Here is a 24180-nt window from a genome sequence, read left to right as displayed (position 1 = left end):
CTTATAGTTATTTTACAATCCCCAATTAGTGCCACCTATAGAAAACTTTAAATTAAGCATTAAGCATTGTATCTGGTATATGGAACGCTCTTCCTAAGCATGAACATGATGAGAATGACCAAACAGTAAAAAAGGGGAAGCTGTCAGATGGATCTATAGAAATAAGCAGATATCATGCAGACTTACCCATTTTTGTAATTGTATAAAATTACCTATACACTTCATTTATTCATTCATCAACTTATTTAGTTCAACAGGTAGTTACTGAACACCCAGCAGGTAGACAGCAATGTTGATGAGCACTATTAGAGCAAATAAGGATGAACCAAATACAGGGTCTGCCTTTAAGTTGAATTTGATCTAGTACTTTCATATACATAAATTTAATACAAGGTGATGTAAGCTAAAAGAGGCATAAATAAAATGCTAAGAAAACAAAAGAGCAGGGAAAACTTCACTGCCAACTGGGTAACCAAGAGTGTCATGAAGTAGGTTACACATAAACCAGTGGTGAGTTCTGATCAGAATTGGGAAATACGGAGATGAGGGCAAATGGCATTCCCTTCAGGAGAACCGACAGGAATAGGTGTCTTCAGAGCATGTATCAAGGCACGTGGATGGTTTGATTGGGCTGTAGCTTAGGGTCTAGAGAACGATAAGCTATGTGGCAGATGGAGCCTGTAGTAGGTGTTCTGCCCACTTCCTGCCCTCTGTGCTCTCCTGTTTCATTGGGAGCTACAAGGCTGGGAACCACATTTCCCAGACTCCCTTGCCAGCTGTCTTTCTCTTAGGTACTGCCAAGGAGATTGGAGGCAGGAGGAAGAAGGAAATTACTTTACTCCTGGTTTAGTCAGGTCACTGTGAACTCGAGATATATTGGCATTAGTTTCCAGAATCAGAGGGAGTGGGATTCTGAGTTCCTACTCAGCAGCAGTGCTGGTGGTCTGCCCGGCAGAAGCAAGACAGCTCCAGCAACATCAGAATAGTAGATGTAGGCTCAGGAACCCAGGGTCACCCCCTCTTGCTCCTATAATCTTCTAAACTTCTTTTGTTTTTTGGTAAGTCAACTTCCCTGAAGCATAATTTACCTGCAATAAATTGCATTTGTTTTAAAGTGCATAATTTGATAAGCTCTGATGCATGCGATGGATGTGTGTACTCATGCAATCACTACTATCCTGATGGTGTTTTTTAAAAATGCTGAACATTTCTATTCCCCCCACCCCCAAATTTCTCATGCCTCTTTGCAGTTAATCCTTCCCTCTGTCACTGGCCCCAGGTAATGTCTGATTTTTTTTAAAATAAATTTTAATCGGTGTTGTCAATATCAACATTGGTATGATTGACATTTGGGGTGGATAGTTCTTTGTTGTGTGGGAAATGTCTTGTGAATCATAGGGTGTTTAGCAGAATTCTTGATCTCTACTCACTGAATGCCAATATCATTACCCTCTCTCCAGCTATGACAATCTAAAAAGTCTCCAGGTATTGCCAAAATGGCAAGATCATTCCCCCATGGAAGATCATGGGTTTAGTTGAAGGCCTATATTCTATAATTTTACATAAATGTAATTTTATAGTATGTACTCTTTTGTGTCTGATTTCTTTCACTCAGTATACTCATTTTGAGATCCATCCATGATACTGCATGTAGCAACAGTTCATTTTTTTGCTGAAGAGTATTCCATTGTCTATATAAATCACATTTTGCTTATCCATTCAAAAGCTGAATACCATTTGAGTTATTTGCAGTGTTTGACTATTGTCAATGAAGTTGCTATGAACATTTGTATGGAAGTCTTTTTGAAGGCACACATTTTCATTTCTCTTGCATAATTACCTAGAAGTTCTGGGTACATGTGGTAGGTACATGTAAACTATATGAGAAACTGCCAACCCCTTTTTATATTTGTGGCAAAATGACTTTATATTAAATTTACTCTTGAGACAACCTCAGAGCATAGAGCACAATACTTTCAATCACATGCTCATTTTTGCATAACAGATCCTGAGAGTCTCCCATCTTGCATGACTCCTGCAAGATAAGAGTCCAACTTCTTTCTTTTGTATGTGGATATCCAGCTTTCCCAGTACCATCTGTTGAAGAGACTCTCCTCTATTGTATAGTCTTGGCACCTCTGCCGCAGATCATTTGATCATATATAGGAGGGTTTATTTCTGGGCTCTTTGTTCTGTTCCTATGTCTGTTTTTGTGCCAGTACCATGCTGTTTTGATGATAGTAGCTTTGTAATATATTTCAAAAGAAGGAAGTGTGAGGCCTCTGGCTTTGTTCTTTCTTAGGATTGTTTTGGCTATTCAGGGACCATGGGGTTCCATAAATTTTAGGATTCTTAAAAATATTTCTGCAAGGGCGGAGACAGGATGGCGGCGTGAGTAGAGCAGTGGAAATCTCCTCCCCAAAACACATAGAGCTATGAAAATCTACCAAAGAAAAATCTTCCTAAAATAGAGACCACAGGACACAGGACAACATCCAGACCACATCCACACCTGCAAGAACCCAGCGCCTTGCGAAGGGGATAAGATACAAGCCCCGGCCTGGCGGGACCCGAGCGCCCCTCCCCCCGGCTCCCAGCGGTGGAAAGAAACCGGAGCGGTTTTTTTTTGGCAAGTGCTTTTTGGAAGCCTTAAACGGACGGGCCCCTGTTGCTAGGGAGGCAGGGTAGCGGGACCGGTGAGCAGGTGCCTGGGACCGGCGACTGAGGACAAAGAATATCCCGCGTTTTTCCCTGCGGGACCAGGGGACGGGTGCCTGAGACCGGCACTTGAGGACAGAGGAACACGCGCGTTTTTCCCCTTTTTTTTCTCTCTTTTTTGCGAGTGCTTTTTGGAAGCCTAAAAGGGACAGGGACCCCGGTGCTAGGGAGGCAGGGCGGCGGGACTGGTGAGCGGGTGCCTGGGACCGGTGCCTGAGGACAAAGAATATCGCGCGTTTTTCTCTGTGGGACTGGTGGGCGGGTGCCTGAGACCAGCACCTGAGGACGGAGGAAATCGAGTGTTTTTCCCCTTTTTTTCTCTCTTTTTGGTGAGTGCTTTTTGGAAGCCTTAAAGGGACAGGGACCCCGGTGCTAGGGAGGCAGGGCAGCGGGACTGGTGAGTGGGTGCCTGGGACCAGCGCCTGAGGACAAAGAATATCGAGCGTTCCTTCCCTGCGGGACCGGTGGGTGGGTGCTTTTTGGAAGCCTTGAAAGGACAGGGACCCTGGTGCTAGGGAGACAGGGCAGCAGGACCAATGAGCGGGTGCCTGGGACTGGCACCTGAGGACAAAAAAAAAAAAAAAAAAATCGCGTGTTTTTTCCTTTTTTTTTTCCTTTCTGTTCCCTCTCTCATTGCTGCTGTTGTTGTTTTGGTTTGGAGAGTGCTTTTTGGAAGTCTTAAAGGGGCAGAACAGGTCACTTAGACCAGAGGCAGGGAATCTGGGGATCTCTGGGCACTCTAACCCCCTGGCAGCAGGGAGCACAGAGGCCCCTTACGGAGATAAATAGCCTCCCGGCCGCTCCCCCTCCAACGGGGCTCCACCATTTTGGAGGAACAGCCCCAGCCAGGCCAAGCCCACAGCAACAGCAGAGATAAACCCCAAAGCAACTGGGCAGGAAGCAGAAGCCGTCTGCGCACAGCTGCCCAGCACAAGCCACTAGAGGTCGCTATTCTCCCAGAAGAAGGCCACAAACCAACAAGAAGAGAAGCTCTTCCAGCGGTCACTTGTACCAGATCGACAAACTATCTCTATCACCATGAAAAGGCAAAATTACAGGCAGACAAAGATCACAGAGACAACACCTGAGAGGGAGACAGACCTAACCAGTCCTCCTGAAAAAGAATTCAAAATAAAAGTCATGAACATGCTGACGGAGATGCAGAGAAAAATGCAAGAGCAATGGGATGAGATGCAGAGAAAAATGCAAGAGCAGTGGGATGAGATGCAGAGAAAAATGCAAGAGCAGTGGGATGAAGTCCAGAAGGAGATCACAGATGTCAGGAAGGAGATCACAGAAGTGAAACAATCCCTGGAAGGATTTATAAGCAGAATGGATAAGATGCAAGAGGCCATTGAAGGAATAGAAGCCAGAGAACAGGAACGTATAGAAGCTGACATAGAGAGAGATAAAAGGATCTCCAGGAATGAAACAACACTAAGAGAAATATGTGACCAATACAAAAGAAATAATATTCGTATTATAGGGATACCAGAAGAGGAAGAAAGAGGAAAAGGGATAGAAAGTCTCTTTGAAGAAATAATTGCTGAAAACTTTCCCAAACTGGGGGAGGAAATAATCGAACAGACCATGGAATTACACAGAACTCCCAACAGAAAGGATCCAAGGAGGACAACACCAAGACACATAGTAATTAAAATGGCAAGGATCAAGACAAGGAAAGAGTTTTAAAGGCAGCTAGAGAGAAAAAGGTCACCTATAAAGGAAAACCCATCAGGCTAACATCAGACTTCTCGACAGAAACCCTACAGGCCAGAAGAGAATGGCATGATATACTTAATGCAATGAAACAGAAGGGCCTTGAACCAAGGATACTGTATCCAGCACGACTATCATTTAAATATGATGGCGGGATTAAACAATTCCCAGACAAGCAAAAGCTGAGGGAATTTGCTTCCCACAAACCACCTCTACAGGGCATCCTACAGGGACTTCTCTAGATGGGAGCACCCCTAAAAAGAGCACAGAACAAAACACACAACATATGAAGAATGGAGGAGGAGGAATAAGAAGGGAGAGAAGAAAAGAATCTCCAGACAGTGTATATAACAGCTCAATAAGCGAGCTAAGTTAGGCAGTAAGATACTAAAGAAGCTAACCTTGAACCTTTGGTAACCACGAATCTAAAGCCTGCAATGGCAATAAGTACATATCTCTCAATAGTCACCCTATATGTAAATGGACTTAATGCACCAATCAAAAGACATAGAGTGATAGAATGGATAAAAAAACAAGACCCATCTATACGCTGCTTACAAGAAACTCACCTTAAACCCAAAGATAAGCATAGCGTAAAAGTCAAGGGATGGAAAAACATATTTCAGGCAAACAACAGTGAGAAGAAAGCAGGGGTTGCAGTACTAATATCAGACAAAATAGACTTCAAAACAAGGAAAGTAATAAGAGATAAAGAAGGATACTACATAATGATAAAGGGCTCAGTCCAACAAGAGGATATAACCATTCTAAATATATATGCACCCAATACAGGAGCACCAGCATATGTGAAGCAAATACTAACAGAACTAAAGACGGAAATAGACTGCAATGCATTCATTGTAGGAGATTTCAACACACCACTCACCCCAAAGGATAGATCCACCGGGCAGAAAATAAGTAAAGACACACAGGCACTGAACAACACACTAGAACAGATGGACCTAATAGACATCTATAGGACTCTACATCCAAAAGCAACAGGATATACATTCTTCTCAAGTGCACATGGAACATTCTCAAGAATAGACCACATACTAGCTCACAAAAAGAGCCTCAGTAAATTCCAAAATATTGAAATTCTACCAACCAATTTTTCAGGCCACAAAGGTATGAAAGTAGAAATAAATTCTACAAAGAAAACAAAAAGGCTCACAAACACATGGAGGCTTAACAACATGCTACTAAATAATCAATGGATCAATGAACAAATCAAAATACAGATCAAGGAATATATAGAAACAAATGACAACAACAACACTAAGCCCCAACTTCGGTGGGATGCAGCGAAAGCAGTCTTAAGAGGAAAGTATATAGCAATCCACACTTGAAGAAGGAAGAACAATCCCAAATGAATAGTCTAACATCACAATTATTAAAACTGGAAAAAGAAGAACAAATGAGGACTAAAGTCAGCAGAAGGAGGGACATAATAAAGATCAGAGAAGAAATAAACAAAATTGAGAAGAATAAAACAATAGCAAAAATCAACGAAACCAAGAGCTGGTTCTTTGAGAAAATAAACAAAATAGATAAGCCTCTAGCCCGACTTATTAAGAGAAAAAGAGAGTCAACACAAATCAACATAATCAGAAATGAGAATGGAAAAATCACTACAGACTCCACAGAAATACAAAGAATTATTAAAGACTACTATGAAAACCTATATGCCAACAAGCTGGAAAACCTAGAAGAAATGGACAACTTCCTAGAAAAATACAACCTCCCAAGACTGACCAAGGAAGAAACACAAAAGTTAAACAAACCAATTACAAGCAAAGAAATTGAAACAGTAATCAAAAAACTACCCAAGAACAAAACCCCGGGGCCGGACGGATTTACCTCGGAATTTTATCAGACACACAGAGAAGACATAATACCCATTTTCCTTAAAGTGTTCCACAAAATAGAAGAAGAGGGAATACTCCCAAACTCATTCTATGAGGCCAACATCACCCTAATACCAAAACCAGGCAAAGACCCCACCAAAAAAGAAAATTACAGACCAATATCCCTGATGAATGTAGATGCAAAAATACTCAATAAAATATTAGCAAACAGAATTCAACAGTATATCAAAAGGATCATACACCATGACCAAGTGGGGTTCATCCCAGGGATGCAAGGATGGTACAACATTCGAAAATCCATCAACATCATCTACCACATCAACAAAAAGAAAGACAAAAACCACATGATCATCTCCATAGATGCTGAAAAAGCATTTGACAAAATTCAACATCCATTCATGATAAAAACTCTCAGCAAAATGGGAATAGAGGGCAAGTACCTCAACATAATAAAGGCCATATATGATAAACCCACAGCCAGCATTATACTGAACAGTGAGAAGCTGAAAGCATTTCCTCTGAGGTCGGGAACCAGACAGGGATGCCCACTCTCCACACTGTTATTTAACATAGTACTGGAGGTCCTAGCCACGGCAATCAGACAAAACAAAGAAATACAAGGAATCCAGATTGGTAAAGAAGAAGTTAAACTGTCACTATTTGCAGATGATACGATACTGTACATAAAAAACCCTAAAGACTCCACTCCAAAACTACTAGAACTGATTTCGGAATACAGCAAAGTTGCAGGATACAAAATTAACACACAGAAATCTGTAGCTTTCCTATACACTAACAACGAATCAATAGAAAGAGAAATCAGGAAAACAATTCCATTCACCATTGCATCAAAAAGAATAAAATACCTAGGAATAAACCTAACCAAAGAAGTGAAAGACTTATACTCTGAAAACTACAAGTCACTCTTAAGAGAAATTAAAGGGGACACTAATAAATGGAAATTCATCCCATGCTCATGGCTAGGAAGAATTAATATCGTCAAAATGGCCATCCTGCCCAAAGCAATATACAGATTTGATGCAATCCCTCTCAAATTACCAGCAACATTCTTCAATGAATTGGAACAAATAATTCAAAAATTCATATGGAAACACCAAAGACCCCGAATAGCCAAAGCAATCCTGAAAAAGAAGAATAAAGTAGGGGGTATCTCACTCCCCAACTTCATGCTCTACTACAAAGCCATAGTAATCAAGACAATTTGGTACTGGCACAAGAACAGAGCCACAGACCAGTGGAACAGATTAGAGACCCCAGAAATTAACCCAAACATATATGGTCAACTAATATTTGATAAAGGAGCCATGGACATACAATGGCAAAATGACAGTCTCTTCAACAGATGGTGCTGGCAAAACTGGACAGCTACATGTAGGAGAATGAAACTGGATCATTGTCTAACCCCATATACAAAGGTAAACTCAAAATGGATCAAAGACCTGAATGTAAGTCATGAAACCATTAAACTCTTGGAAAAAACATAGGCAAAAACCTCTTAGACATAAACATGAGTGATCTCTTCTTGAACATAACTCCCCGGGCAAGGAAAACAACAGCAAAAATGAGCAAGTGGGACTACATTAAGCCGAAAAGCTTCTGTACAGCGAATGACACCATCAATAGAACAAAAAGGAACCCTACAGTATGGGAGAATATATTTGAAAATGACAGATCCGATAAAGGCTTGACGTCCAGAATATATAAAGAGCTCACACGCCTCAACAAACAAAAAACAAATAACCCAATTAAAAAATGGGCAGAGGAACTGAACAGACAGTTCTCTATAAAAGAAATACAGATGGCCAACAGACATATGAAAAGATGCTCCACATCACTAATTATCAGAGAAATGCAAATTAAAACTACAATGAGGTATCACCTCACACCAGTAAGGATAGCTGCCATCCAAAAGACAAACAACAACAAATGTTGGCGAGGCTGTGGAAAAAGGGGAACCCTCCTACACTGCTAGTGGGAATGTAAATTAGTTCAACCATTGTGGAAAGCAGTATGGAGGTGCGTCAAAATGCTCGAAACAGACCTACCATTTGACCCAGGAATTCCACTCCTAGGAATTTACCCTAAGAACGCAGCAATCAAGTTTGAGAAAGACAGATGCACTCCTATGTTTATCGCAGCACTATTTACAATAGCCAAGAATTGGAAGCAACCTAAATGTCCATCGGTAGATGAATGGATAAAGAAAATGTGGTACATATACACAATGGAATACTACTCAGCCATAAGAAGTGGAAAAATCCAACCATTTGAAGCAACATGGATGGAGCTGGAGAGTATTATGCTCAGTGAAATAAGCCAAGTGGAGAAAGAGAAATACCAAATGATTTCACTCATCTGAGGAGTGTAGGAACAGAGGAAAAATGAAGGAACAAAACAGCAGTGGAATTACAGAACCCAAAAATGGACTAACAGGTACCAAAGGGAAAGGAACTGGGGAGGATGGGTGGGCAGGGAGGGATAAGAGGGGGGAAGAAGAAGAGGGTTATTAAGATTAGCATGCATGGGGGGAGGGAGAAAGGGGAGGGTGGGCTGCACAACACAGAGAGGACAAGTAGTGACTCTACAACATTTTGCTAAGCTGATGGACAGTAACCGTAATGTGGTTGTTAGGGGGGATCTGATATAGGGGAGAGCATAGTAAACATAGTATTCTTCATGTAAGTGTAGATTAAAAATTAAAAAAAAAAAAAGAAAGAAAGAAAGAAAAGGGGGATTACTCCTTAACAGGATAAAACTATTGGTAAATCAAAGATCAATGCATGCTTTAAATATCCTTAATGTTGATCACTTAAAGGGTGTCAGATGATCAGCTATGGAGGTACTTTTTTCTGATAATATTCCTTTCTCTTAATTAAAAAAAAAAAAAAAATGCAGTTATTGTGTGCTGACCTCCAATGAGTTCTGCACCGTGGTATAGAGGGCATGTCAAAGTGTGGGCAAAGGGTCTGTTTGTTTCTATGCAGAAGATCAAGGCCTAGCTTGGATACCCAGAAAATGAACTAAGATACGATATGAGGAGGAGCTTCCGGCATCAGCACTCTCTTGTGCCGGGGGATGATCATCAAAAAGCCTTGTGTGGGGGACTTGTGCCGGGGGATGATCATCAAAAAGCCTCCACAGGGATCTGGACGATGCTGCGGTTGTGGCTGCATCCAGCCCACCGTCTCCTGGACTTGCCATAGGAATGAGGAGGGAGATGTCTAGGCTGGCATGTGCATACAGTGAGACAACGAATTTGACCGGATCTGTACTGTTGGAACTCAACCAGGAGTTGGGAGGGGTGCAAGTTGTACCACTCCAAAATCTCATGACTATAGACTATCTATGGTTAAAAGAACACATGGGATGTGAACAGATCCCAGAAATGGGCTGCTTTAATTTGTCTGATGGTTCAAGTACAGTTGGACAATATCCATCATATCATAGATAAATTTTCACAAATGCCTAGGGTGCCTAAATGGTTTTCTTGGCTTCACTGGAGATGGATGGTAATTATAGATTTGCTTTGTTTATGTCACCGTATTCCTATTATGTTAATATGTGTGTGCAAATTAGTTCGTAGTTTAAAACCTATACATACTTAAGGTACTCTACAAGAAGATATGTCAAAGAAATAATCAATCCTCCCATGTTTCCTTCATATGCTACATCTATAGCTTTTCTTCTTCCTTCCTAATTACAACCCTTAAATAGAATTCGCGCCTCATATCGAATTTACCGAGTATCGTAATTCCTCCAGGTGGTAAAGATACCTCGAGACAAGTGCTGGGCATAGAAGCCACAGGGCATAAATGTGCAAAGAAGTAAAAAGCTAACCTTTGCAAACAATATGGCTTCTCTCTCACTTACCAACTTTACATTTCCCTGTATGGCCCCGGAAGATGACTGGTTAGTCAGAGACGGGTAAGATTCCTCAAGGGAGGAACAACCTAAGACAGGCACAGTCGCAGGGGGGCCATCAGGTGAGAATTTGGGGATCAACAGAGGTGAGGCTCAGAACCTCACCCCCCCTGCTTTGAGAGAAATCTTCTGCATCCGTGGATGTCTTGCTGCCCTTGTCTAGCCTAGATTAATACTTGGTCCATAGGCACACACCTGATCATCTGATCATCTACATTTGCCCTCTTACAGCACTAAACTATGTTTTCTACCTTTATCTTGCATCTACCTACCACTTCAGCATTTTATTAAAAATAAAAATAATAATAATAATAATAGGAGAAATGTGGGATCAACATATAAATCAAGTACAAAAATCAAACGAATATTCATATTTGACCTGATTGTTTATAGGTCATAATGCATGATCAAAACCGAAAGTTTCTGTGATGAATGCCCTTGTACTGTTTACCATGTAAGAATTTATTCACTGTTGAAGAATTCGTTCACCATGTAAGAACTTGTTTGTTATGCTTCAGAAGATTGGAGACTGACGAGAATTAGGCTTGAGATGGATTACATTGAGCATTGACCCCCCTATACTGAATTTTATTGTTGTTAACAACCATTTGATCAATAAATATGAGAGATGCCCTCTCAAAAAAAAAATATATATATATTTCTGCAAAAAATGCCATTGGAATTTTTTAAGGGATTGCAGTGAATCTGTAGATTGCTTTGGGTAGTATGAATATTTTAACAATATTAAGTCTTCTTATCCACAAACATGGGGCATCTTTCCATTTATGTGTGTCTTTTTAATTTCTCTCAGAAAAGTTTTATAGATTTTAATAAATGTTTTTTATCTCTTTATTCCTAAATATTTTATTCATTTTGATGATATTATAAATGAGATTATTTTCTTAATTTCCTTTTCAGTTGTTCATTGTTTGTATAAAGAAAACCAACTGATTTTTGTATGTCGATTTTATATCCTGCAACTTTGCTGAATTCATTTATTAGTTCTAAAAGGAGTTTTGGGGGAATTTTTAGGACTTTTTTATATAGTAGATCATGTCCTCTGCAAGTATACATATTTGATTTTTCTTCCAATTTGGATGCTTTTATTTCTTTTTCTTGCCTAAGTGCTCTGTCTAGGACTTCCAGCACTTTATTGAGTAGAAGTGGTGAAAGTGAGCATCCTTACCTTGTTTCTAATCTTAAAGGAAAAGCTTTTAGCTTTTAGCGTTTCCCTGTTGCCTTTGAAGTTAACTGTGGGATTTTCATGTATAGTTTTTATTACACTGAGGTAATTTCCTTCTACATCTAGTTGACTGTTTTTATAATGAAAGTGTATATAATTCTGTCATATGCTTTTCCTGCACTGATCACATTATTATTATCCTTTGTTCTATTAATGTGTATACTACATGTTGAGATCTAGGACCCAATTCAAGTTAATTTTACATATGTGAAAGGTAAAGCTTGGTGTTGATTTTCTCCCCCAACATTTTTACAATCAATTTCTTGTATTTATTTCCCCTATTTTGAAATACTTAAAGTAATTTGCCTTCTCCTGACTGTTTCTCACTGAATACAGGCATTGGGGTTGGAAAGATATGCTACAACTGTGGATAAAGATAAGATAGTACTAAAACTGAAGAGGGATTTGAATACCAGGGTAATATTTTTTTTAAACATACCTGGATTATAGCCTGCTGTGTATAAGAAATACATGCTTGGATAAACTGCTGAAAAATAAGCAGTCTGTTTCCTTATAATACTTTTTTGTAGCTTATAATTAGATTTGGAATATTTCTGTATACATATAAATATATACATATACATATATTACACATAAATATATACAATATATATATATACACAGAAACACACACACACAATGATTCACCTCAGTGTGTCTGACACAGGCTGTGTCAGGTAACACACACCTATTATTGTGGTTAATGTGCCTACTGAGAACCTGCTTCATTCCTTTCCCATTAAGCTTCTCAGCTTCTTTCTTTTCCCACTGATGTACTAGTGGACAAGGGGTGCCTTTTCCTTTCCTGGCCCCTCCCCATCTGCTTTGTAATGTCCTATTTCTTTAGTGCTATTAGATGTAGGTCAACGTATCAACATTTCATAAAGAGCTCATTCGCCTTATGACAGCCTTATCCCTATTGCTTGTGCAAGTGTCACCCTGTTACAAGATAGTCCAACACAAGAGCCAGAAGAAACTAGAGAAGAGGGCTCTGATGGAAACACAAGGTCTAGTTTAAAGGTCAAGTCTCGGAACATAGCAGAGTAGGGAATGCTTTAGGGTGCTCTGGAAGTGGTTGGGGAGGGGAGGGCAGAAGTGGGAACACAGTTTCTTACATATAGATTTTTAAAAAGAAAGAAGCATTTTAAGTAGTGACTCTGCTGAAATATAAGTGCTCAAGAAGAGCATAAGCAAATTGTGAGATAAATAAATAGCTCAGTGATAAACGAGAGGCTGAACACTGCCATGAACACATTTGGGTTTCCATATGCAGGCAACATTGTACAGTAACCTGTTCTACCACCACAATCCATTTAAGGTTTTTAATAAAAATATTGTTTCTGACCCTTCTGACCATCTACTTCCCCATAAAGCACTTGGAGAAATCTGTTTATAAATTTTAGGATTGCAAGTTATTTGTTTAGAAATACCTCTGGTTGCCTGAACCTCCTAGAGTAAGTACTGCATAATTTACCTTTGGCTGTTTGGACAACAGTTTATACCCTGGTGTTTAGGGGCAGAAGGGCGGGCCCAAAGTGTTGGCTCAAAAAAGCCCTCAAGAATTGTTAGGCTCACTCTGGGTTTGACCCAGAGCATGAATCCAACAATAAATTCCTAAAATTTACCTAGATGATATGCCTTCCTGAAAAAGCTATTGGATTCTATCTAAAGCATCTACTAGCAGGAACAAAGAAGATAAAACAGCAAGGCATGCATGTCATCAAATCATTCCCTAACCCTTTCTTCTTGTTCCACAGAATGCAATTTCTAATTCTTTGTGCATAGAACAAAAAATGGAGTTTTAATCAATATTTGGCCATGCAATGGGAATACCTTGCCATGTGTCTAGGGTGAGGATAAAGGAGATAAAAATAAGGTAAGTGTTTTTTTGTTTGACCAGGTAAGGGGACATGAAATGGCAAAGGGAGTAAGGGGCCCATCAAGCTGGGCCAGATATTTGTCCTCACTTCTGCTCCCTGGGGACACAACCACCACTCTTGTGGCCTCTTATGCCTTCATTCTCACTTCATAACCAAGCAGAGAAAGCTAAAAAGAGCCTTAGAGATTACTTACTCGCTCATTCAACCAAATAAGTAATGGACATAGAGCATTTAGCCTACTTTCCATTTCAGAGAACCCCTTAATAAAAGGTAGGTTTTAATGGTGGAAGTGATAAAGCTGGAGCTGCTGTTTATGCTGTTTGCAGTTATATGAACCATTCCACTACCTTATAAGTGAGGAGACAGACATGGGACCCATTCTCACTGCTGGTAGAATCTTATAATGCTTATGTCAGTGTTGAGATCAGATTTTCCAACTCCTTTAACAGCTCTTTTCAACTGTGTATTTCGCCCTTATGAGCACATCCTCCAACATTAAAAAGAAAGCATGCCCCCTTTTGACAAACATACACATCTTATCCCTTGCCATGAAGGTTTGGATACCTGCATCCCCCTATCACCTTTCCCTTGAGAACCACTGCTGTATTTCCTGAAACCCCACCTCAAATAGGAAGATTTTGCTCAGCATTTGAGTCTGTATTTTAAAAAATGATTTACATGTTCGTGTTTACCAGATATAAAATTAAGTCACTAACTTCTGAGATGTTTTTTTCAGACATACTCTTCTCTACCAACAATCACTGATTCACAAGGTTGAAATCCCTAAATGTTTTACCTGGGTCTGGAATCTCATTAAAAAATCTCATGCTACCTTGAAGCAGATTTTTTTGGTTAAGATAAGTATTTTTAAAATGTCCCCAAAGTACAGAGAATGATAAACTATGTGGCTATGTCCCTATCACCAAGCACTGATACTGGCATTCAGGTCTCTGCTCAATGTCACCTCCTCAGAGAAGCTGTTCCTGACTGACTGGCCTAATAGCCCCTGGTCACTCTCTAACCCCTTAGCTGGCCCTTTAATTTTATTTTTGATAGTCCTATGTTGGCATTATAGTCTACAGTCTATTCTTCTTTTTTAATAGAATATAATCCCCATGAGGTAAGGGACTGCCTACATCACAACACTCCCCTGCACAGGAGGAGGGTCTGAGCTTTCCAGGCTCTGAGTAAATAATACTCATTGCGTGAATCATGTTTTATGTCTATCTTCTCAGTAAAACAAAAACAGCAAGACCACATTAGTTTCCTTTGTATCTCATTTTCTAGTTTGATACCCCAACATAGTAACCACTGTTACAATTTGATGTGAATCTTTACGGCACATTTTATACAAACATATGTATATGTACATATGTGTGAATGCAGGTAATTAACAGACCCATGAGCAAGTTAAGTGCTTATTTGTGTATTCAGTTTCTTTTACATAAACGAAAGCTTGTTGTATATGCTATTGTTTAACTTACGTTTTGTTCTTAATCTTGTTTTTAGGATTTAATCATATTCTGTATTTCATTTCTTTTAACTGTTGTAACAAGCCCATCTAAGACTATGCTATATTTTGTCCTTTTCCCAAATGAAAGACATTTAGGGATAACTTTTGACTGCTATAACAATTTTTCCTTGTACATGTCTTCTAGCAGATTCTCCATACGTGTTAGTTTCCTTCTCTTTTCTGTTTTTCCAGAACTGAGAATATATGATTACTTTATTCTCTAGGGAAGGAGCATTTTGAGGAGTTTAATATAACTCCAGACAGTATTTATTTTGTCTTTCCAGAAAATAGGCATCAACATACTAAAAGAAATGTAGAGGTGTAAAACACCACTTTGAATTACTGGTCCCAATAAAGGCGAATTATAATAGCTGGTCCCCGCCTGTGCCTCTCACTGTACCCCATGAGTATGGTAGGGGCAATGATGCTGGGGGGTGCGGGTGGGTAACAGGGTATTAAATGGTAGATTTGGCCCAGAATTGTTTTAACGTACTTTTCCACAACTGTAACTATTATTTTATCACCATCATCTCTTACATTTGCTTTTTACAGCCTGAAACTCAGAAAGGCTAAGTCATACTCTCAAGGTCTCCCAGAAAGCCAGTAAGGGGCAGAACTAGGACTTGAACCCAGTTCTCTGTTCTTGCCAGGATGGTTTCCATGGCGCTCCATGAAGTCCTACAGGAGGACCTGGGAGGCTGAGCAGTGCGGGTGGTGATGGTGGTGATGGTGAAGGCAGCAACAGTAATGGGAAAGTGGGGGGCCGAGACAGCCCTCCAAGCCCACCCACTCCTCCTCCTCCCCTTGCAGTATTCAGAGGCAGATCACTGATCAATTGTGTAATGGTTTAAACCACTTGTCAAACTGTCTCAATTCACAAATCTGATCTCTGCTTCCTCTGCTCATCTGATCTTTATTTCCTGGAACAAAAACAGAACCAAAGAAGCCTCTGGCAGCTGTGACTGCCCTCCTGAACGCCTGTGCTTAGGCAGTCCGGTGAGCAAGCGCATGATGGGCTTGTATGTCACCAGATGCTGTTCTGGGCCCTTTTCACTTATGAGCTCAAAAACCAAAGAGTTGAAATTGGTCTCATTACTACATTTGAATCGTACTACATTTGGACTGGTTTTGAAAAAGGGTCTTGCTGCTAACCCCAGTAAAAGGCAGGGTGTGGCCAATTCTGGCCTTCCACACAGGGGCAGCCTGCATCCTGATGACTGCCTCCAGTAAATGGGCAGGGGCTCTGGGTGACTTTCCTCTTGGCCCTGAATTGGGCCCATTTCCCACTGGGATGGGTGGCAGCCAGAGGCAGGAGAGTAGAGCTGCCCACAGTTGGCCCTTTCTCTGAGGAACTCCTGTCAACCGCAGTGTTCCTGACACCTGATCAACAGCGCTGCCTTATTTCATTAACTATTCCACCCATGGATGATTTTTCTCTTAACTAGAGCAGACTGTTTACTCAGAGGGCAGGGGCTTATTTTATATAGGCACTATCCAATCTCTGCCCTCAATGTTATACAAATAAAAGAAATATAATGGTTATCAGGTGACTGTACTGAACACATGAATGGGAAGATCTGAAGAAATCATGTTGGTATTTTAAATGCTAAAATCTACGGGGTAGGAGGTGCCTATTCTTCTGATGTCATGCTACATGGAGGGCAGTGCACTAAAGCACCAGGGAAACCTAGGCAAAGGCTAAGGAAAACAAGATCTGGACCACACCGTATGAGAACTGAGTGTTCCATGTAGGCATCTCCCTTGTAGGCATCTCCTAAGATGGCTATTTAGTTTTTCTTTCTCTTTAATGGTTTCAGAATTTTGCTCAGCTGAGGAGAGGGGCCACCTGCGTGGAGCTCTGTCCCTGTGGCTGCCACACGTGGGGGTGGGCTAAGCCAGGTGCTCTGCCAGAGGCTTGTGAAACTTAAAAATGGAGAGGTGAGGAGATTCAGAAGGTACCATTTACAGATGGACCATCATGACTGGGTGAACGTATCTATGATAAACACAGAGTTAGCAAAGTGACTTAAAACCCCACAATTTTCCATTATTAAGGATGGAAAATCTAAGATAGAGGCATTTCATCCTAATATCCTTGAATATGTGTTCAAAAGGCTGAATCCCCTGAACAAGCCCATGGGGACTTTCTGGAGTTTAACTTGGGGTTTAAGGTCTTAGTATTTCCTGCACCAGCCTGAGAGTGACTGTTCCTCTCTCTCTCTGTGAACTAGTGAAAGCTATACTAACCCCACATGCAGACAAAGCCTTCAGCGTATCTGGCAAATGAGAGCTATTTCAAAAAAAACAGCACTTGGCAGAGTAGCTTCTACTTTCTACACATCTGTTTTACATCTGTTAAAATCTAAATGTTGTCAGAGGGGGGCAATTTCATCCTACTTCAATACAGGCATTATATCAAATCACTAAATCATTGGCTAAGTGGCTTTGTTCAGTTAATGAAACAGACTTCTAGATTAATTTCTGGTGAGGTCTTTGAGATATTTTCAGAGCGTTTTACAATGTCTTTCTGCCCCTAGTTATTCTTAATATGTTTTGTGATCTGTGTATAAAAAAGCATTTCAACATGTGGCTGATGTAGATTCTGAATTTTGATTTTCTTCGAGGATCATGCTGCTATTATTTGGAATGATTAAGATGTTTATAATGAGTCCCCCTGCCTGCTCCCTTTTTCAAAATTGTACAGTTGGCCTAGATATTTGTCCGGACAGAACTCCTGCCTAGCCTTTGATTGATAGAGGCTGTATCATTTTGCCAATGTTACCTAGTAGCACATAATGCATGAACCTTCTTTCTACTTGCATTTTTAAAGAATCTGCAGCCACAACGTAGCCTGCATCCCAAACAGGAGGGACTCTTACCACTGGCTAGATCTTACCATGCTTCATCAATGATTTTTCTTTTTTCCTGCTGGCATTTTTTATATTACTTTGTCACTGAAGAATAGGGACCTGGCACTATTTCTAAAGTCTCCTGTCATGTGGGATGCTTTTCCAGTAATGGTAAATATGGTGCAGAGTGGTTAAAAATCCATGAATTCCCAAATCATATACAACCCACTCATCTGGTGCTGAGCTCCATGGCTACCAATGGTGCATCTTCAATTCCAGGGAACTCACAGGGAGAGCTAGCTGACTTTTTCACCCCTGGGATCTGCAAGGCTGACAGGGAGCAGCGAAGGTCCCTGAGAACTTTGTAGACCTTATTTACTAACCCCATGAAGACCGAGTCCCAGATTGCCTTTGGTTTTCTTACACTCCCCTACGAGAAAATCTCCTAGAGATGGCCAGGGGGTGCAGGCAGCATGAGAGCTCACTGGAATTTCTGAGATTGAATATATTCCCCTGAAAACTTTTACTGTAATCTCAGTACCAGAAGTGAGTATATTTTTCATTTAATGCCTGTATTTTTAGAGATAGGGTTCTCTAAGAGAGAGATGCATATTTAAGCACTGAGAGAGCCCTAGAAGTAGAAGATGAACATATCATAAGCACAGACATGAATCCATGTCAAGGCAAAGCCCCCAAATTATGATTCAGAGGATAGAAACATATTTGACTGGTAAATTAGCTATATACATTATGAGAGCTAAGCTGTGGCTCCATATGTTCCATAACTGTAATTGTTCATCTAGTTAGAAAACTGAAGAGAAGAGTTTCTGTCATTACCTCTTTCCAAGTATTATTATTAAGCTCCCCAAACATATTTCTACACTGTGCCTTTGGTGGACGACAATGCTACGTAGCAATTACCAAGTGATTGATGTCATGTTGTGGATCTTAGCTGCCATGAATGCAAAGGAACCATAAATGTAACCTCGTTGCCTTATCCTTTTCCATTTAGCAGTTAATTCATGACACTGAAGACCTCTTTCCTCAGTAGAATTATATATCTGAGAAAACCAGCTGTGATTCTTTCTGAATTAATCTTTTGCTCTATTGGATCAATGACTTACTTTAGGTATCTCAGATTGTTAAATGTATTTTCTCTACAGAAAGCATTTCCTTTAACCAGTAGGCAATTCTGAAGTCACTACTTACGCTCAAAATGTAAGTGAATGCCTGTACCACAGCATGAGGGTCACGTATCAGGTCCACAATGTGTCATAAGCACAGGAGCAATTATTACAACAATAAAGTGGCAGTGGCCTCTGCCCCATAGAGCAATGCTGGCTGCCAGGATTAAATCTGCATCAATGTCACAACCAAGGCAGGACTGAATAAAAACCTACTGGTATTTTCCTTTAGGACTGGGAAAAGTGTCCCAGGGACCAGTGGGCATGGACAGTCAGTGTGGAACTTATGAGTAAGGATCTACCCAAGAACCAGTAACAAAGAATTGCACTAAAGTGTTCAGTTGGGAGATTCTCGAGGCTGAGTCAACAAGATACAGGCAAGTTAGCTGTGTTGAATAGAATGTTCCAAATTCAGTGCCCCTGAATAAAACTAATGTCTGGGTAGATACAGACAAATTTAAATGGTTCATGGGGATAAGACAATGCTTAAGATGTGAGTTGTCCTGGGTTCTGTTCTCCTTGGGAAGGCATTCTGGGGTAGTGGCGTGAGTTTTCAAGCTCTGGGTTTAGAAAGAATCCTCTAAGAAGCCTGATAAGAATGAGAGTTCTCAGCCCACTCCTGGAAAATGTGATGTAGTGGATCTGGGGTGGGGCCCAGGGGTTTGCATTGCAATTACAGCCAAGTACAATCTAGTGTGTTTGAAAGAAGCTGGCTTTGGATAGAGTGACAGAGCTCTCATCCCAGTCTGTTATTTACTCAGGTATGAATTTTGATGAGGTTCTTGGATCACTCTTCTCCACTTGTTTGTTATAAGATTGATAATAACTGTAAAGATTAAATAAAATACATAAGGAAAGCTCTCTGCAGGATATTTGGCACACAGTAAGTGCTTAATAATGTCTGAGTTTCCTCTATCTCTTCTTCTGTAGATAACAAGAGAGAATATTTGGAATGCTTATTATGGAAGAGACATTTTTCTAGGGAGTTTTTATTTTTTTATATTAATCCCATAAAGTAGGTGTGCTTATTACTTCCATTTTATAAATGAGGAAATGCAGGCACAGAGAGGTTGAGCAATTTGCCCAAGGTTACTCAGGGAGCAGGTGGCAGGGCTGGACCTTGTCTTAGCTCTGCTGCCAAGAACTTATTTTTACATTAATAATTACATTATTTTCAGGGGCCTATGAACTAGTGACAGGGCCTTTCAAAACCTTTCTCTGCTGTCTAATGAAGATCTACCCTTCACTTCCAGCACCTTTACCATTTGATCAAGTGCCCTGACCCCTCACCAGCTGAAGATGACACCATGTGCCATGTGGACACAGACGTGCACAGTTGCGATCTGGCTGCAAAGTGTGTCATTCTATTGTAGGGCACAGGAGCTAAGAATACATTGTTCCGAAAACTCGGGACTGCCTTATTGGTAGGGGTACCTTTCCTTTTTACAGATATCAGAGAGCCTTTAGGTCCATTAATGAAACAAAATGATAAATAATTTTGTCTGAGGAGCTGTTTCCTCTCTGACAAGCTAAACTGAAACTGCAGTTCCATTTCCAGGAATAAGAAATCAAGAGTCATGACCAGAAACTCCAGCTACCCCCACAGAGACATGGTCAACTCCTGTGATGCAGGGCAGGTGTGCAGGTGTGCATGTGAGCCATTCAAACATACAGATGTGTATGTGTGCATAAGTACTGCTTGAGGAATGTATGCATGCTAAATGTGATATGCAGGCATGAACATGTGTATACATATGTGTAAAGGACAGTGCATGCGTTTGTGGCACACATAAGTGTGCCCATGAGAGCAGGGATTTATACCATTGCATAAATTTTCCCCAACTGCGTAATAGGGAAGACAGCCTTTTAGTGCATTGTGTTCCTGCTTAAACTTTGATTTCAAATCCAATTTTCTTATTAGCTCCTTATTTAAATAACAGTTACAGTATTATATAGTATTTTCTTTAGAAGTTCATCCCACTGATGTTGCTCAGCAGGAGGAGCTTGAGTGTGGCCAGGGCTTGCTCCTACTGCCAGCTCTGATTAAGGCATAATCTTTAGTTATATAAGTGATTTGTCTGACAAATAAAAAGCTGATGGAACTTTAGTCTATAAATCTACTAATCATTCCTACCTGCCATGAACATTGGTCACCGGTGAGTATTAACAGTGAGTATACAGTTGCACTGCAAGATACTATTTTAATGAGACCCAGGAAGACAATTCAAAACCATGATTATCCCTTAGACATTAGTGCATGGGAAGAAAGTGCTGTTGTCCTGAAACTGTCTCTGAATTTGGGGCTGCAAAGCTGTGGTGAGCTGCAGAGAACATGCTTTGTCTTGAGGGGGCTGCCCCACTCAGGTCCAGCCAATTGTCACCCTGAGGAAATGGGGCCCAGAACTGCTGTTTCACTTACACACACAGAGAATGCTAGGGTTTAGCAAATCTGGAACTGCAAGTTTATCCACAGATCATTTGTCTGCAGATGTGTAGGCTCAGTACACTAAAACTATTGGTAGGGCTGCTGTCCGTTGAATATGACCAATACAGAGCCGTGTGCAGAATGGCATAATTATGACTTTCTAGAAACTGACACTAATGTGCTGTTGATTGATTGATAGAGTCCCTAGTGATGATGCTGACAACCCTAGAGGTTTCTCTGTAAATGATGTTATAAGGACAGCCATTATTTTATATGAGATCATGGTAATAAAGATTGTAGTTTATAACTCAGTAGAACACAAATGACCAATTAGTGAAAAAGATAAATAACTACAAGCAAGCATGCAGTGCTGGCCAGAAGTATGAAGTATTCTGGTAACTGAAGAAGAGCAAGGTGATGTCAGCTTTCATCTCCACAAGCAAAGGGTTCAGGACACAACCCAGAGCTATTGGGCACTGGAATGAATCCGAGAAAGGTGCTTTGTAAGTATTTTCATAACATCAAGACAGTTCAATTACACCAACAGGCATGCAGGGTGGGGAGGAAATATTTGTGACTGAGTGCCAGGCCCTGAAACAGCAGCTATACATCAATTCATTTCACCCCCACAACATACATGTAATAAGGTGGGTTTTACTAGGGTAATTTTTAAGCTGAGAAAATTGAGGTCCAGGGAGGTGGAGTGAGTTGGCCACAGCTGCTCAGTCTGTGGTCAGCCAGGATCTGAGCTCAGATCTGCCCAGTGCCAAAGTCATGTGGTTCCCTCATGCTTATACTCTCTATCCTGGGTCATATTCACTCATCGTGGGCTAATATAAAATAATAAGGCAGTGCTGACGGTACAAGACAAAAAAAAGAAGAGCTTCATTTAAGCTGCACTGGCTTCTGGGTACTTGGTTTTATGGCATTTCCAGGGCATTTGTAGAAACTGATGCCCAGGGAGACATTAGAGACTTTCTCTATCACATTTCCCTTTGCTGCTGTTTCTGCCACTTCATCTCTACACTGCTTTTAATCCCCATTTCTGCTGTGTAGTCCAATATCAATAACGATAAATAATAAATCACCAGGCCATTTCTACAAGACATTAGTCTCCCTCCTTCCTTGGATGGGGACCAGAGAGCAGGGTCACAGGGTCATCCCAGAGAAATGGGTTATAGGGAGGCTTGTCTGCTGCTGCCTCACATATCCAGCCTGAATATCCTTGGGAGAATATATGTTCTTTTCATAGCAGACAATACAAATGTATATTGCGATGCAGTGTCTTCAACTTCTAACTATTGCTATTGTTGATTTCCTTTAAAATTCAGCACATTCATTCATTTGACTAATGTTTATTGAGTCTAACTGTATGCCATGAACTGTGCTGGGTTTTGGAAAATGAAAGTGAAAAGCCACAGTCCAAACCCTTTAAGGACCTATAAGTTTAGTGGGGCAACAGATGTTTTCTCAAGAAATTGTAACAGAGATAACTGTTTGAAAGGAGATAATTCCAGGAGTGCCAGATACTGCCTGGAATAGCAGAGAAGGTATCTCAGAGGATATAGCAGATGAGATGTGCATGAAGAACACGTCCAATTTGGCAGGTGGAGGGAGAAGCATTGGTGTGCATGCATATGTGTGTGTGTGTGTTTGGAACCACTAGTGGCTTAGAAGTGCATCTATTGAAAATGCCAGCTGGGAGTGGTGAAAAATCAGGAAGAGAGATTCAGAGGCCAAAGGTTTCATGATTTGTTTAGATTAACCAGCTTGAGACTTTAAGTCCATAGGCAGTAAAAATGGTTTGAACAAAACAGTGACAAGAAGAGATTTATCAATGATCATCCAGAAGCAAGATGAGGGCCAACTGGAGGATGGTAAGACAAAAAATTGAGAGAGTGAAAAGGCAGCTGTGGCAAAAATCAAGGTAAGAGATGACAAGATCTTGAACTACAGTAGTGGCAGAGGGAAGTGACACAGAGAGATATTCAGAAGGCAGGACAAACATGACTTGCTAATTGTTTTATGATGGAGGGCTATGGAGTGGAAAGAATATAGGATAATCCCAAGTTATTGTGTACAGTAGAAGTAAATTTACTGTAAAAACTTAAGTCACTAATTTTGAAAATGAACTTGTACACTAGCATATTGAAAGTGTAACAAATGTAGCATGCAAAAAGGAAACATCCTTAAAAGTTTGATGCTGTACATACTTTCTGAATCAAAGTGTGCCAGGCAAGGCTATAATTTTTACTACAGTAATAAGCAGATTTTGAGCAAGGTGGGGATGCTAATACAAAATGTGTGTTGAATTAGTGGATTCAGTCTTCAATCACAGGTCAATGGACCCTTTCTGTTCTTCCTTACTTTTAAATTTAATTTTAAAATCGAAGTTTATTTTTATTTTTATATCACAGCAACAACATACTTCACAAGACAGATAGTATTTTATCTTTTAATCATTTTATGGGAGTTTTCACTCTGCTTATTTAAAAATCTCCAAGCACTTGGTCTCGGTGATGGTTACATGAGTGTAAACAATATGTTAAATTCATCGAGCTGCACACCAAGATCTGTGCATTTTTTTGTATGTAATTCAAAAAAATCCAAAAAAATACATAAAATTTCTAAGAGCTCTCTCCAGTCTCTGAAAATTCCTATTTCTCATTGTGGGTAAGTTGGGGTTCCTATGGCCAGGATCCTCACTGAACTTAAACCACCTGGCCTGTTGCTAGGCTACCACTTTCACACCTTTAGGCAGAGCTCAGCCCAGTGCTCTGGGCAGAGGCAGAGATGCTAGTGCTGGACCTACTGCAGGGAGAACAAGCAGGGTAATAAA

General features: G+C 40.5%; 1 protein-coding gene across 2 annotated transcripts in view; it reads right to left on the bottom strand.

Annotated features, from left to right (window-relative positions):
• The window catches only part of RNF150 (ring finger protein 150), a 309572-nt gene that overhangs the window by 13239 nt on the left and 272153 nt on the right, over positions 1-24180 (bottom strand). The gene's annotated exons all lie outside the window — the stretch shown is intronic.

Source organism: Manis javanica, chromosome 5 (genome assembly GCF_040802235.1).
Source record: "Manis javanica isolate MJ-LG chromosome 5, MJ_LKY, whole genome shotgun sequence".
NCBI lineage: Eukaryota > Metazoa > Chordata > Mammalia > Pholidota > Manidae > Manis > Manis javanica.
This window is presented reverse-complemented; position numbering and strand designations above follow the sequence as displayed.